Source organism: Lemur catta, chromosome 9 (assembly GCF_020740605.2).
Source record: "Lemur catta isolate mLemCat1 chromosome 9, mLemCat1.pri, whole genome shotgun sequence".
Taxonomy (NCBI): Eukaryota; Metazoa; Chordata; class Mammalia; order Primates; family Lemuridae; genus Lemur; species Lemur catta.
The window spans coordinates 63,852,611-63,870,578 of NC_059136.1; the positions used below are offsets into that span (position 1 = coordinate 63,852,611).

Genomic DNA, 17,968 nt, shown 5'->3' on the forward strand with positions numbered 1-17,968 from the left:
CTTTCTAAGTGTCATCGCCTCTATACTCTTTGAGGAAGGGAACTGAAATTTAACTGTCTAATGTGCGAAGGTGCTTTATTTCCTCCTTGTTGCTATGGCCTGGTCATGCATAGAGAAACCACAGATTCTTCAAAAGCAGTTTTGTGAAAAAGTAAATTTGTTTGAACCTAAGTTTTGAACCTACTGTCTTTACAACAACCAAAAATAATTTATTCCTTCCCAGCTGGAGAAAAGTAATGTACAACTCTGAGATTTATATCAATGCAAATATTTATTAGCTATAATCCAGTAAAAGAAATAGAACATTCCAGCACCCCAGGCTCCCTCTCCCACACCTGAGGTGGCTCCTCTCAATCACCATTCTGTCCTTTCCCCTTCATCACAGGGAACCGGAGTTTTGCCTTTCGTGGTAGCCATATTTTGCACTTCTTTATGATTTTAACACTTAAGCAGATATTCCTTAGGAATAAAAGAAAGGTTTCTTTTACTGATTTTTGAATTTTGCATAAATAAAATCATAAATATATATTTTCTGTATTTTTTTCACTCAATATTAAGTTTTTGAGATTATTGATATTGTTTTATGAAGCTGCAGTTAATTCATTTTTATTGCTTTTTAATGTTTGATTATTTTAATACAGTGAATATTATATTGAATATTTTGAACAATATATTGAATATTTAATTATTATATAATATAAACATTAACATATTAATATTTAATATATTTTAATATATCACTATTTATCAATTCTCCTGATAGGCATTTCTTTTTCATACTATTTTATGTTTATTTACTTTTTGTATAACCTCTAACCTGTGCTAAAATTGAAAGAAAAAAAAAATCTCCATTTTGCTACACACTATGTTACAAAGTTAATTGTGATCCCTACTCCAGTGGTCAGTTACTGTTGGTCCTATTATCCAGGCCTAGGCCCAGTTGTAGTCAGACAGCTCTAGTTATTTAAGATATCACTGAAAGAATTTTTGACAACTAATAGATATCTCCAAAAAATCTGATCTCTGAAAATGCTCAATGAAAAAAAAAAGAAGTTCCATGACTGATATTCTTAGGAAACATCACACAAAGTATTTGCCTCTTGGACATTCACACTGAGCATTTATAAATAATGAAAATTCTGAAGAATGATAGAGTAAGAGGGCCTATTCAACATTATTCAATCCAGTTTCTCTGAAACATATTTGAATTCAAAACATCTAATACCATGTTGTGGAGCCAATGCTCTAAGGAGCACATTTTGGGAAGACCTGGTTTAGAAGGGTCCACTCTTGTTGGATTTTAACCTCACAGGTCAGTGAATGAAGTATCAGGACAAAAAAGCTTCAAAGAGGATATCTTCACCTCGGATATAAATGTACAAAGTATTGGGGTGAAAAATGATTCATTTAGATTGGTTTTCTATAGTTTCTTTAAATATTTGAGTTATTAAAAAACCTAACTAATATTAAAGAATTTGATATAAAAATGATTATAAAGGTCAGATTCATACATCAGAAAGCAGATAAATGCAATTATATTTCCAATTATATTTCCAATAAGTTCATAGATGAGATAATTAGATGTTCATTAATGGCAATGTGTGTGAGTGTGTATGTGTATGTGTGTGATGGAAAAAAAATCACAGCTTTGTAATGTTTAAAAGTAGAGACTTAGGATGAAGTAGAGTTGAGTGTACTTTTTGCTTTAACATTTTTAAATGGATTTTTCATGTTGGGAATGTACAGTAATTTGGCTTTTCCAAATTTCTCACTTGTAAATAACAACATTTCCTGAAGTGTAAAAGTTAACACTCAACTTAAAAAATCTTCAGCTTCTTCTTTACTCTTAAGATTAAAATGTTTAGAAAGATTAACTGCCTAGAAATATCAATATTAAATAAAATTGTCAATAAAATGGACATGGAGCTTTGTTCATAATCATTGAATTTTTCCTGTCATGGAGAAATTTGCCACTATGTTAATAAAGTAGATTATTTATTATTGTTAGATTTTTAGTTGATATTTTGATATATAACAACAAAATGAATGAGGTTGTTAAATTTACCATCACTTCATAGCTACTATGTCCCTATAATGTATCTACTATGCGTGATAATGCATCTGCGCAAATTGCACACATCGATTGGCCTCTGCTGTAGAAAACATTAGAATGAACCTATGAGGAATCCTTTTTGGCTGAATGTATGATTGGAGATCACATTCACTTATCTCTTTTAGCTTCAAGGCTCTTGGCTTTCTCTGCTCGTCACTCAGGGCAATAGTTAGTTACTGTCAGAATGCAGCTATAATTGGGAAAGGCACTTGTTAAACACAGAAGTTTGAGGGAGGTGAGAATTCATATCCAGCCTAGCAAGTCTGGGAAGTTTTCCAATCTCCAATGCTGTACTAAAGCACAAAAGCAAATTGAATTTTATTACTTAGGTGACATCAAACCACATTTATACATGGAGGTTCATTGAGAATATCCTTCTTAAGAAACTCATTGCATTAAAACTTCTTTTTTTCCCCCAAAATAATCTTAAAGTTTACATTCATTTTGAAGTTTCTTCTATTTAAGTTCGTTACTTTTTCACAGAAAACTATAACAAAATAATAACAAGCTCATATTATTATTAAGAGAAAAACTTTCATGATATAAATATTCTACAACCATCTGGAAAAATAAGTGCAAAATTAGAAAATGTAACTAAACTGAATGTTGTTAATGATGTTAGTTACTAAAATTGATGAGCCTGTGCTCTCAGATTTGAAAACAGTGTTTTTCTTACTAAAATGGAGAGCATTTTGAACTTTTGAGGCTAGGATTTATGATTAAAAGTTAGTCACAAACTATTATTATCAGTACACTCTAATCTATTATTGGTCTTTATGTCCAATAATAACATCTAAATTCATTTGTTAATGAATGATTTTATAAAGACATTTTTCTAGCCATGTAGAAAATTAAACTGAGGGCTTCTTTACTTCATTTATCAAGGCTATTTGTTTCTTTCAGATACAACCTTTATTAAAATTATTTTAGATCAAAATAATTTTTCTCTTCAAAATATTTTGCATTAAGACTTGCTTCAGTTTTGGGAGTGTGAGTTATATGTCTCCTTCTCCTTTCTCAAGTAATTTACCTTCTTTATATCTGTAGCAAAATTTTATATGATTAGTTTCTATAATATTAGACAATTAATTGGGATTTTCTTCTTACTATTACATAATATTTAACACAAGACCTTATTTTTCTTATACATTTTGGTATTTTTCTCCTCTTCCTCCTTTCACTTTCTTGTAATTTTATAGCCTTTGCCTAAATATCCCAGCCTCAACTTTCCCATGCTCTGTTGTCCTTATACAACTCATTTTAACTGGTCTGGAACTCATTACAGTCCCTGGCATTCCTCCTACCTATTTGCTCAGCTCTTGAGATCAGTTCATCAAAATGTGCTTATTAAATATTGACAATAAATTTAACAATGTTCAGATAAGACATAATTCCTGATAAAATCTTGCTTAGTGAGATAAGAAAAATACACATTGACTAATTAAAGAGCATCAATTAATAAGGCATTAAACTATAGTGGAAATTCCACTATATATAATTTCAGTGTGTGTTGTGTCTAATTCCCCTTTCTAGTAGTTATTCAAAGTGATTTCTTATCCATAATACACCATTCTTTATGTCATGATGAAACTGCCTATATCAAAGTAATGTAAGGCCATAAGGCAATAACTGTGGTATAAGTCTTATTTTTACAGAAGTATAAAGCATAGCTAAAAGTTAACCAGCCATTGTTTCATCTCTTGCCTTCCTGTAATTGTTTATTGCTTAGGGGTTATGGATCCCTGATTGGCATAAGATTTGTAACTTCCCTAATTGCTTCTATAGATAACATTGCTATTGTAAAACCCAATACTGGTCATTGAGATATTTTTCAGACTTGGCATTTGGGGGAACCAACTGATACCAATTGGACCAGAGGCCACACATGGGAACTGACTCAACAGATCCTATAGACCTATACCCAGAAACTGTCTCAGTGCAAAAAGGCAATTTCTGCTTCCCAACCCTACAAGTTCATCCCAGCCAATCAGCAGACCCAACTCCCTAGCCCTTTGTCCACTAACTACCTTTAAAAATTCTGGTCCCAAAATTCTCAGGGAGATGGATTTGAGAAATTCTTCCTGTCTCCTTACTCAGCACCCTTAAACTCTTTCTCCACTGCACCTTCTGCTGTCTCAGTGTATTGGCTTCCTCCTGTGTAGTTGCAAAGAACCTGGTTGGGCAGTAATAATGGGGTCTGCCTACACTGGCTTACAACTGATTTTCCAGAAATCTTTACCTGAGCCAAAGCCTTTAGACTAAAATGAAATATTGATGAAAGGTCAGCAGGTTATAAGGTAGCCTAGCATGGACTATGCATCAGAGAACATTCTATATTGAATAGGGTACAACAGAATTACCTCCTTCCTATTGGGATAATTGGATACAAACTATATGGGAACATTCTAGAAGTTATAACAGAAATAAAAGCAGAGAAACAGAAAGAAAAGTTTAGTTACCAAGAATACAAAATGACTAGAGTTTTGATTGATTATAATCTGAAAACACTCCTGATACAAGCAATTAGAAATGGTAAAAGTGTTAGATAAATGTAATAAATATCTGTTTAAACAGAAAGCAAAAGAAATCCTTAGAGACTAATATGCAAAGAGTGATCTGGAATCCAGATTTGGGCTATGGCTGCAGGGCTGGAGTAGTTTGGTGCTAAAGCTTGTATGACTTTTAGGAATCCAGAGACTCAGAGTTTAATTTTCATGGGAATTGTTATGGACTAAAAGTTTGTGTGCTCTCCAAAATTCATTTGTTAAAATTCTGATCTCAAATACAATGGTATTTGGAGGTGAGTTCTTTGGAAGGTAATCAGGTCATGAGGATGAAGCCTTTATGAATGGGAATTAGTGTCCTTATAAGAAGAGAAACAAGAACTTGCTTCTCTGCTACCTACGCATAGCAGAAAACTTGAATGCTAAAATGGCAGAGGAAGCAAAAACCAGAAAGAATCTGTCCATAACCATAGAGATTAAAAAGATGCTAATCTTTCTTGGTCTGGACTCTGATTGGAAAATAAAAGTCTATTCTGAGAAAGTTGAAACTTTGGGTTTCAAATTTGCACTCACTACAAGGTTAGCTATCCTCCAAACTGATATATCAAAATAAAAATTGATTCCAAGGCAATGATAAATCTAGAGCATCTTGCAGAATAAATACCATATCTTTCTGGAGCAACACTTCATTACTCTAAGAAATAGAGTTCACAATCCAAAATTAAAAAGAAACAAACAAAAAACTCAATAAATTAGATACCCTGAGTGAAAGAGAGGCCACACAAAGAAATATAAACATAGAAAATCTGAAAAACAGGTTAAGAGTAAGAAGTTTGGTTAAGAATTTTAGAAGGAATCACATGTCCTCCATAAATATATACAACCATTATATACCTATAATAATTAAGGTATTAGAACATCACAAAAAAGAATTTAAGAAGCAGAGAGTAGAGAGAATAGAGAGAATTGGAAGAAAATATTAAAAAAGATAATGACTAAGAAATTTCTGTAACTATTGAAAAATATGAATACTCAGATCCAGAAAGCACACAAATCCTGGGCATCACAAATATTGGGTAAGTCCCCACATTATACAGAAATTGTGGCATCCCAAAAAAGAAAACGAGAAGAACTTATAAAAGAAATAATATGCTATCTTGCATGGGAATGACAATTATTTGTACAGCAGATTTCTCATCACAGTAATATATACCAGAAGACAATGGAACATCATCCAAATATGGATAGAAAATGACTATGGCTGATACAGTTTGAATTATATGTTTGGCACATCGTCATTCAATGATGATAGAAAAGTAAAGACATTTTTAGACATGCAATGACTGTTGCTATCAGTAGAATTTAGTAAAAGATTTACTGAAGAACGAACTTTAGGAAGAAGAAAATTAAACCACAAAGTCAGGAAAGTAAATAGGTGGAAAACCATACCATCCTCGTGGATCAGAAGAATCAACATTGTTAAAATGTCTATACTGCCCAAAGTTATCTACAGATTCAATGCAATCCCTATTAAATTACCAACATCATTTTTCACAGATATAGAAAAAATAATTTTACGCTTTGTCTGGAACCAGAGAAGACCCCATTTAGCAAAAGCAATTTTAAGCAACAAAAACAAAATGGGAGGTATTAATTTGCCAGACTTCAAACTCTACTACAAGGCTGTGATTATTAAAACTGCTTGGTATTGGCACAAGTGCAGGGACACAGACCAGTGGAACAGAACAGAAAATCCAAATATAAAAAACCCTGGAGATTTCCCATTCCAACATAGTGTGGTATGTGTGGAACTATAATAAGGACTATAACATTTTAATTAACTGTGTTGGACAACAAATGAGTCTTGAAGGCAAAAAATCTTCATGAGAGCAGAAGGGATTTCTATTTTGTAGATCCTCTTATTTTAACAACTTATTCCTAAAAGGTAGATCCATGTAGATTTATTATTATTATTATTATTTGCATATTGGGAAATGGGAATTAGAAGACTGGCTTAGATACATTAAGTGGGATGTCAATGAGTAGAAATACAAACAGGAGGGCCAGAGGCTGCTTTCCACCAGATCGATCTGGAATGGTCTTTGGAATCATCTGAACTAGAGATTAAAAAATGAGTAGGCTTCTAACATGAGTTAAATGAAAGAGAAATATATTTTCAGGGAATATTTGCCAAGTCCTGATAATAGTAGGGGTCTACTGACTCAAAGACTTTGAAGTGTTTACAGCTTCCTTTGAAGTCCTGTTGCTTATGTGTACTAAAACATCTCACTGTCCAAACTGATGACTTACTGCTGCCCTTTGGGGCTCTGGTTTGTTATGTATTTCCATCATCTTCTTGGTACAGATCCTTGATGTCAAATGTCAGATATAGACAGGACTATAAAGAACCATGCTGATCTGTGCAGGCAATGTGCAGGAGTAAACACGAGGGGTGGTACCAGACTCAGTGTGATAAATAAGTGATCATCTCATTTGCTGCTGGATAGTTTTGATTCTGTGGTAGTGAAAGTCGTCTATAATTGATTTTATTTTCTTCTTTTTAACAGTTGATATTTTCTATACTTATAGTTCAGCTGCCCTTGACAATGGTTATGCTCATATTGGGAGAATGAGTCCTAAGTGCAATAATGTAAAACTGGGAAGAGGAGTCAGAGATCTTCATTGTCAAAAAATACCTTCCTCCCTTCTTTACCACTGTTGTTCTTGGTCATAATAGAGACAGAGAGAGATTTGACACAGAAGGTGGCAATGTGACCATGGAAGCAAGATGCCATGCAGTTGGTTTTCAAGATGAGGAGCCAAGGAACACAAAGAATGCAACTCTAAAAAGCAGAAAAGAAAAAGAAAAAGAAAAAGGATTCTTCCCTAGAGCTCCCAGAGGGAGTATAGTCCTATCACACACTACCTTGATTGTGGACCAGTGAAATTTACTTCAGACTTCCGATGTTCACAACAGTTAGAGAATTAATGTGTGCTGTTTCAAGCCACTAAGCTTGTGATAATTTGTTGTGGGAGCCACAGGAAATTAATACACTAATCAAGAATTTATTAAATACCAATTTTGCTCAAAAACTACTTTCAGCATTTTAGGAGAATAAGAAGAAATATAAAACTGGGGACTCTACTTGTAGACATTACCTTTGTAGACTAATTAAAAAGACATAACTGACAAACAGAATATTATTATTTTAAACTAGAATGCACACTAAGTACTACTTACCATGTTGGAAAGTAAAAAATGATGAACATTACAGTAGTTAGACATCAGAAGATACATGAAGGGGAAAACAGGTTGGTTTTCAGTGGTGGAGGCCCAATGTAGAGGTGGATGCGGGGAGAGCATTCCACATGCCGGTCTGACTGTGGTGGATGTGAGAGCGTAGTGCCAAATGAGGCTGATTAGAGAAAACGAAACCACAGTGTGAGAACCTCAAACATCCAGCGAGGGAAGTGGCACTCAATATAGTGGATAAAACAGTAATTTAGTGTAGGCTCCTCCTAAGTAGGAGTATCACCTCTTCCAGCATTGCTTGTGCTGGGGGTTCAGGTTTGGGGTATTTGGTAGGCTGCTCCTATTAATAAAACAGATTCCAATGATCCTGCTTCCTGGTATTCACCCTCTTGTATACTCCCTTGTGTTCCAATCCTCTTGTCTGGGCTGGACCTAGCGACTTGTTTCTAACAAACAGAATGTGGTAAAATGATAGGATGTCACTTCTGAGTTACAAAAGACTTGTGTCTTGCTTGCGTGTCCTTTCTCACTCTCTTTCTCTGTCTCTCTCTCCCTCTGATGAAGCCAGCTGTCATATTGGGGACTGCTCTATGGAGATGCTCATGGAGCAAGGTCAATAGTCAGCATTGTACTGAAGTTCTCAGTCCAACAAATGGCAAAGGGGTTAATTCTGCCAACAACCACAGGAGGAACGTTGAAAATGGATCCTCCCCTAGTCAAGCTCTGAAATGACTGAAGCCCTGGCTGACACCTGAATTGTATGCTTAAGAGAAGCCTGGAGCCAGATGCACCCAGCTAAGTTGGGCCCTCTGATTCATAACTCACAGACATTGAGAAAATATAAATGCTTATCATTTAAGCTATTAAGTTTTGGGAGTAATTTGTTACACAATGAGACTTAACTAATACAGGGTAAATCACTGTTTTTAAGAGGTACTGCTTTCTCTTTGGTCTTTCTCCATCATGCTAACAAAAATTCACAAATAAAAATCGTTTGGAATTTGGAGGACAAACAATAAGACAGGCAGGGTCAGTAACAGCAGAGCATAGAAATGCAGCACAGAGAAGTAAGTCAGGAAATCTTACTTTTCAGGCAGGGCAGTTCCAAAGTGGAATAGTTCTAATTATCCCCTCTGCCTCCCTCATATTTTCTTAATATTTACTGTCTTGCATATAGTGGACACTTTTATTTTTTAGTTTTTTCCCCTGTTCTGTTCATTTATCTTATTTTCATATTTGGCTGCTAAGCCCTTTTTATTTTGGGTGACTTTCCATTGTTTAGGCAACCTTGTCTATTCTGTTAAGGGAAATACTGATGTATTTCTGTCAATGATTAAGATTTTGTATTATCAATGCAGCCTGAGGCTTTTTTTAAATTTCAGCATATTATAGGGGTACAAATGTTTAGGTTACATATATTGCCCTTGCCCACCTGAGTCAGAGCTTCAAGCGCGTCCATCCCCCATACGGTGCACACCCATTAGGTGTGAATATACCCATCCCTTCCTCCCCCCTCCCACCTACCCGACACCTGATGAATGTTACTATAATATGTGCAGCCTGAGGTTTTTGAACAATGACAATAAATGTTAGTTTAAATGAACCAGTAACCGACAACAAAAACCCAACCCTGGGTATAATAAGGAAGTTTAAAAGAACTCTATAACATACACACATACACAACATATATATTATGTATATTAAGTAATCTTAGGATATGGTAAAAATAAAATGCAGGTAACAAAAAATTAGACAAATTGGAGGACTGATAAAATATGAAGAATAAACTCATATCTACAGAAGTAAATTGACTTGGGAAACTGACTTTCTAAATGTCAATGTAATCAAGGCCTAAAGGGATTTCATTCATCAAAGATGGATCAATTGATTTGGTCAAAAGTACAGGATATTATGTGCCAAAGATGACATCATAGTTTTTTGTTTGGTTGTTTATTCTTACCCTTTGATTTTTAAAGAACAGACACTTTATCACTATACAAAGTGACTTGTTTTAGCAAATAAATCCAAATCTTGAATTAGTTCTATGCGTTGAAACATTATTTAAAAATAAAAAGCTCAGAGTCTAATGCTCTAAGTACATGGTCTAACAGACCACAGTGTCGGTATTGGGACCACTTAGCTCAGTCCATTCTGAACAATAAAGAATGCTCCATTCTCAGCCCAACAGATCACATTTGTAAAGTGATACACATTTTTAAATGGTTTAAAAATGACTGTTTGTAGAACATTATTTTTGAAGCCAAATTTAAATTTAAAGTCTTTACATTAATAGCCTATATATCCTGAGACCTTTTAGATCAACAACTTTCCTTATCTCATAGGTCCTGAGTGAAAGACTGAGAATATCATTTACTAGGTAGAGTTCCAAGGAGTTTCTGTCTACCGTCTCTCTCTCTTTCCCTTTTCCTCCATCCTTCCTTTCTTCCTTCCACCCACTCTCCTTCCTTGTTGCTCTCCCTCCCTTCTTTACTCCATTTCTTTCATCTTTCTTAAATAAAGCTGGTTCCTCTACACTCAGTAAAGCCAAAAGTTGCATATCCTCTACATTGAATAGAGCCCAAATTACAAATTTTGATATAAGCTAAGTATTTCTGTTTTCTCAGGCATTCAGAGCCATCTTTGCACTGCTATCCAAATACATTAATAAATAATAAAAGTAGTTTCATCCTCTGTCCCATTTAATTGAAAAGTTAGATTTTCCCCTTCATATGTTGAAGATAAGCAAAGAATAAATATAGTTTCCCAGCCATTGTGTGTTGCCTTCACCTATTTGTCCTTTGAGCTGCTTCTGGGATTTTCTTGAAAGATGTTGCCACCATCACAAATGCCTTAGAGAAGGAGCCAGGGCAGGGAACCCTCCTCCCCTCACTGTGCCATCCCATCTCTTAATCTCCATAGCAAAACATTTTAAAAAACTTTTTATTTTGAAACAGTTCTAGATGTACAGAAGAGTTGCAAAGATAGTGCCTGCATACCCTTTACCCAGCTTCCTCTAATTTAACATTTTACCCAGTCATGGAAAATCTCCATAATTTTGAAAAATGAAAGGTTAGCTGGATTTGATGTGAATATTTTCATATACTAATTGAACAAGTAGATATTAAGCACCACTGTCCTAAGTACTGGGGACACAGTGATAGACAAGACAGAGTTCCTGCCTCACAGACTTTACATTTGCATTCCACACATCTCCCTATTACTATAGCCACTATCATTGCTGTGCCTGTTGAGCCATTTTACCACAGCTAATCTTCCTAAAAGTGTCATCCTTCTTTGAATTTTGCTGTTAGCAACACTATTATTACAAGCTGTGTATGTTATTTGGTAATACATGCCTTATTTTCACAATTTTCGTTTTTCACATTGTCTTGCTTTCACTTGTGTGATTGAAATATATTAAGATGAGTCTAGTTTGCAGAAAGTTTAGCATGACATTTGTCACCTAATTCCTATGACAATTTTGTCCACTTATCCAAGTCAAAATTTATCTTGAGTGATACAGTTAAGGTAGATTTGAGAGTCAAATTCAGAAATTTGTGTATTGTGACCATGTATCTCTTTTTGATTGATGTTTGTGCTTTTCTGATGCAAGTATTATTGACACAACCACTGTTACATATCAACAGCTACTGGAGTCCATTCTATAACATCACTTCCAACTTTTTTTAAAGTTTAAAATACCTATGGCTATATAAAAATTCTTTGGACAACTTTATTTTGCCAGTGATGAGAAAATGACTTCTTTCCATGTCTCAGAATACATATGTAGTCAAGTGAGATTTAAAAACGAAGATCTCAGATTTCTGAAGCAGATAATAATTGTAGCCTCCAACAGAAGAATTACTTAAATGATTTATTTTTATTAGCATAAGACTTGACTAAAAATGTATTGATTTAATATATATAAGATACACTCAATTTAATATTTTATAGATCTCATTTAATCTAATAGAGGTCTCATTTTATTTTGGGCCTTTGGTGGTCTTTAAACATATATTTTCTTTGCAAAATTTTATAATTTTCTCATTTTTCTTTTGAAAAATTTTCTTGAATTATATATTACATAGAAAGTTGTATATTAAATATATTTGTATGTAATATGTAAATATCGTATTATAATGTAATTAGATATATAGCATATATAACCATCTCACAGATTTATTTTATTAACCCTGAGTCATAATTATGAATATGATTTCTTTGAATGGTTTCTGCTAATAAGTGAAATAAGATATAATTAGAAATGATTCTCAAATATTTCCCTTTAATTACCCTTTACAGTAGAGAGAACTGATATTTCAAAAATAGTAATGGCAGATAGAGTTTGTGTAAGTCAGTACCTCTACCTAGGGTTAGAAATTGTATTATTGTTTTCATAGATGAGGAGACATTGTTCCAACCAAAGAAAGTCACAGTAGTCTTGGAAGAAGACTCTATTCTCTTTTAACAGTTTTCTGATTGCAGTCCCTGAAGTCTTGCCTCAATTTCTTGCTATCTGAAGGATTATTGCCATCTTTTGGTCGGCTTTCTCCCTCTCTGTGCATCAAAGTAGTACAGAGAAGTTCAAGTAAGTAAGAGTGCACCACATGAAAATTAAGGCAGAGGAAAATGTTCAGGTTTCACATGAGATCAGAAAACAAATGTTCAGGGGTATAAAAATAGAATCATGGCATACAGCCATGATGATGTTGCATATGGCCCATTATGGGAGGTATCTTGTGTTCTTCGGTCAAGCATATGCATTTAGTTCTTGCAAACTTTCAAGAAGACAACACTATGATAGAAAATTGGGTAGGGCAAAGACTTGGCTCATCAGATCATAATCTTAAATCTCTGTGATGACATTTCCAGTATCTGTGATTCTCTGAATGCATAATTCATTTGTGAAAATACTCAATAAACTTGCTAGTAGAGATTCAAATTTCCTATGTTACTGAAGTTCTTTTCTTGGTCTGTTAAAACCACTTTGTTCTTTTTGTACTTTTCTTCACAAGAAAATCTTTTTTTTTTTTTATTTTAATGTATATCTTGTGGCATTGGAGCTTGCAAATTGTAAGTTGTTTTCATGGTACCAAACTTTAACTGTAGACTTGCAGAGAATTTTTAACAGTGGTGTTCTGGTTTTGGAGGAAAGTTGTCTTTTTCTTCTTTGTTGCAGTAATGGAGAGAGATTCAGGGTCATGGGTGTACAATGAATGAAAGTGTGTGGAAGTGGAGGTAAAGAGTGGATGTGAAAGAGAATGAGAGAGATTTTTTTGAACATAAAACACACTGAATACCAAATGCAATGTAGATAACTGAAATTTATCTGTTTTTACAATTTATCCCAACAATGTATATAACCATGCTTTTTCAAATCTTAAATTCAGATTGGTCTGATGTATAGAATTGCTTGAAAACTCTACTTTTTGTTTGGTCCTTTTTGCCTATAAGTTTCTTAACTGTATAATTATTTCAAAAAGGAATATTAGTTTAAAAATAAATCCATTCAGTGAAGTGATATCTAAATTTTTAAGGAAATCTCATTGTCTAAATGAGGGTTAAAATTAGAATCTGGCTTCCACGTTGGGCACAGAGGAAACTGACCTCCCAACCTCTTCCCACCAGGAACTGCCCACACTAGCACACCTGGACCATGCAGTCCTCCCCTTTGCTTCGATTTGCTCGGGATCTCACACATTTAAATAACCCAAACCTTGGAATTAATGCCAACCTCATCCCTGTTCCTGTAACATTTATAAATATTGTAATATCTCCATTTTTTAAAAAACCTATTTATGATAACAAGTGAAATAAGGTGTTAATTAAAAAGAGAGAGAGAGAGAAAATGAAAATCCTTAATTCTTATTGCTAAACCACAGACCAAAACAGCAGGAAATGTGTAGACTGAAACTTAAAGAGCAAAGAAAGAAAAGATGTAAGAGTCAAGCAGTGTTCCCAACTGGATGGAACATTTCCCCTGCGGTGCCAGCACATGTGAACCAACAATTATTCAGAAAGAATGGGAACTATTAACAGGAGGCAATCAACCCTCTTAGGTCTTCCAGGATAGACATAATAATAAAAAAATTATTATCAGCTCTCTGAAACATCTTTCATTTATGGATCTCATGATATTTATCTAATATTACTAAATTGAAATTCATACTACTTCTGTATTTGAGGGGGAGAATTACTATATTTTATAGATTGAAAAATTGCTTTTCAGGAAGACTAAGCATCTTGACCACACTCAGGTTATTGTTAAAAATTGAAATAGACACCACTACCCTCTTTCTATTTCTGAACAAGGCTTATAAAACTATATAATTAAAATATAAATTAAAATATAAACTGAAACAAATGATTTTTTTCAATCTAAATGATACAAAATTACCAATGTTGGATTCGGGGAAGGTATTATTCCTCCTCCTTTATTGAATTGACTGCATATGTTTATGTAGCGTGAATATTTGGCAATTATGCTCAGTCTTTCTGAAAGTTAGTACATATCAGCAAACCCTTTCACATTTCTGGGTTTGCTGAGTAAGTATCCAGTTTTTTGCTCTATCTTGATCACTTTGCAATTCACTCCTTACCTGCTCTAAGCCACTTTTTTTCCCTATGAAAGTGCTAATAGGAGAAAAATGCCTCCAAATAGGAAGGTACAGTGGGGTTGAAGGAAAAGAACTTTAAAAAAAAAAAAGAAGAAAATCAGCGATTGAGACATTAATTAGTTTGTACTTGCTATAATTGCTAGAAACTTTATTTAATATGAAAAATTTATTTACTGTGTTCTCAGTGAAGTCAATTGTATTATTGATATGTAACCTATTCCTTTTAATTTTCTTCTACATATAAGTAGATTAGAATATTAGAAATAATAATCATAGTAAGATCAACAACAGAAACAGCAGTGATGATATTGGTAAATATATGTCAAATTTACAGTATTTACTCTGTGCCAAGGTTTGTGCTAAGCACTTTAGTGTTCTCATCTCATCATCTTCTTTCATCCTCACCTAGGTGGCAGGTGCTCTTGCTCACAGGTAAGCTGTTTTTGTTCAAATGCCAACTGTACCACGTCCCAGCTCTCATGCCTGGGATGAGGCACTTGAACTTAAGATGGCTCAGGTTCCTCCTCCACAAAATCCGGGTGATGAAAGGGATAGTGTGAGGATTAAGTGATTAATACACAGGTGATCCTTAGATGAGTGTATGATACATGGTAAAGGACTCAAAATATGTTAACTATGATGCAAATGACAGCACTAAGTTTCAGGGATATTAAGTCACTTGCTCATACATTCAGAAAACAGAAGAGCCAGAGTTTAAAACTATTCCTTCCTTTCCAGTTTCAAAATCTGGGCTATTTGCTACTATTCTGATAATACTGCATTTAATTCTAATGGTTGATAACTCCCAATAAATTTTGAGTTTAAGAACATGGAATGGAACTTTTGTATCTTTGTGTCCCTAGGCCTCAGTGCCGTGCATAGCTACTATGCTACACTGCTTAATTCAATTTAAAGTAAAAAGTCTGTATTCATTGTTTTACTGAGAACGAACATATTATTCACCAAAAAAGCAAAGATTGTATTTCATAGCTATTATTCCCATTTTCTGTTCCTCTGTCTATAAAAGGCATGATTATGTACTACTTTAAATGCAAGTATAGAGCTAGAAGAGTTAATTCACCGCCATGCCATTAGTTGTACACCATGTATCCCAATTCAGTGTAGGACATGTTGCATGGGTGATTGTTAACTAATTCTTCCACACAGAAAACCTCAATGTTATTTTCATATGATAAGCTTTTGCATGGATTATTTGAAAATAATATTGTGCTATTAACTCTTGATCGCAATCTCAACGTCTTTCGCCTATCAAGTCTTTTAGTATTGGCCAAAGAAAACAAAGGAGGTAGGAGTTTATAAAAATACTGAAACATTTATTATTCTAATTCCATTTTAAGAGAGAACCCAAGAAATCAAGCTCTTATCTTCTACCAGACAAGATTTCATATAAATCATCCTGGAGAGATGAGTATGCCATTGATTAAGAGAGAAATTTCCACAAACTCTCTCAGACATTTGGTTCAACTCCAACTTTCTGATAATAATCATTTGGATCTAACCTATAATTTCCATTTTCATGTTCCATGGAAGGCAAATGAATGTTGCCTGAACTCTGTTTTGGATTTGAACATCTATTAAAAATAGATTATTAACAACAGTCCATACTTCCCATCTGGATGCATCCCGTAACATATTTTGTTTTGGAACTGTGATTTTTGAAAATACAATGTCCACTTTTTTGTGAGAGTTAAGAAAGAATCTGGCAAAAACAGCAATAAAAAACAGTAGTAGAGAAATTGAAAAAGAAGGAAGGATAACTGGCAACAAAAATTAAGTGGTCAATATACATATTTTTTCTTTTGAGCGTGATAATGGTCTTTTGTGCAATTGAAAGGAGCAAATTATTGTTAATGTAGGAGAAGAACATCCACTAGGAAAATCGGAAGTGACTGCATTCCCCATAGAGAAACCAGTAATGCTGCAAGTGAATCACTTCCAAAATGTGTGGTAATGGTTGGCCTGAAATCACTTCTCTAAGTTATGTGACTTGAGTTGCCATTGCCATTTGTTATTGCTAGAAATTAAGATTTTGTAACATTTTCCAATCATAATGCTCATTTTAAATGACTACTTAAATGATTTTCTGACAGATATATATTTATTTTTAGCATCCTTCTTTAGCCTGACATAGAAATAGGTGGGATTTCATAAACAACCTTGGCTTTCTGAGATTGGATATTTCAATGGAAAAACTGCAAAAAACTGAGGACACCTGTGTTTTGCCTATGGTTCTGTGACCAACTAATGTTCTCAACATTTCTTTCTTTCCTTTATTATTTTTTGGCCTTATTTTTATTCATAAAAATCATAGAATTGGACTAGGTTACCTCTTTGGCCCACTCCAAAAATGTTGTAATATGTACAACATATTACAAACATTCCCAGCATTGTCCAACAAGGTAAAGCAAAACTTTTTTTCTGTAGCTTCCATTTTGTTAATGTCACTGTGTTAAGCTACATCACTACAAATGGATGATTCCTCATTCCTTGAATTTGTCCCCTACTTTACCACTAACCGTCTTTGGTTATGCTGTGCTGTCAAACTTAAAATAGCTTTTCTCTACGTAACTCTGAAATTCATATCTGTTATTTAAGATATGGGTCAAAGAACTCTCTTTTAAAATCTAGCATCTGAATTTTTCCCATTTACCAGACCATGAATGACCTGCCTCAGAATGATTTTTGGAGAGTGACTTAGGGACTCCTCCAGCTATCCTGCTATCCCCAGAAAAAATCCAGAAGACTTTAGGACATAGAGACTCAAATTGGACAGGAAGTCAACACACAAACAAAGCCCGTCAGAACTGCACTAAAGGAAAATGAGATGATTTGAGATCTCTGCAATTAATCTCTTTTGTCATTATGGTAGGGACCTGAAGGGAAGTCTATAGTCACGTATAGTAAAATGATGCATACTTAGGGTCTGCATGCCTCGATTGGCTCTTTTATTATACATTTGATTCTGCCTGACAATGAATGTTGTCATTTGTGAGTAATTCAGTCTTCTCACCCTTGCTGGCATCTGTTTCCTTCTCTTAAATACTGCTCTCATCACAAAAAACTTTATACAGAAGTCTTCTTCATTATAACCCTTGTTTTATGGGAGGAGGGAGATTGTCATGGAGATTCAGGAGCATATCGGTATTGTGGATGGCTGCTGAACTTGTCAGTGGGCAAAAGGGGGCTACAAAAAGGAAATACAGTTTTGAAAAAGATTATTCCTCACTATGCTTATTATCTTGACTTCATGAAAAGATACAGGAGTCAGTAGAGTTGAGTGGAGCCATATAGGAGTCAGAGGTTAGCTTTTTTCTCCTTATTTTCACTTCCCTGAAATCATAAATCTCACTAACGTCAGCCTATGCAAACATCTGAGAGTCTGAAATGTGCAAGGTGTCCTTGTGCTATAGATCCACATACTCACGGCCTATATGTCCTAGTGAACTCTGTGTTTCAAGGC

General features: G+C 34.3%; 1 long non-coding RNA gene across 1 annotated transcript in view; it reads right to left on the reverse strand.

Annotated features, from left to right (window-relative positions):
- Window positions 1-17,968, reverse strand: part of LOC123644754 — a 90,065-nt gene that overhangs the window by 27,873 nt on the left and 44,224 nt on the right. The window lies entirely within an intron of this gene.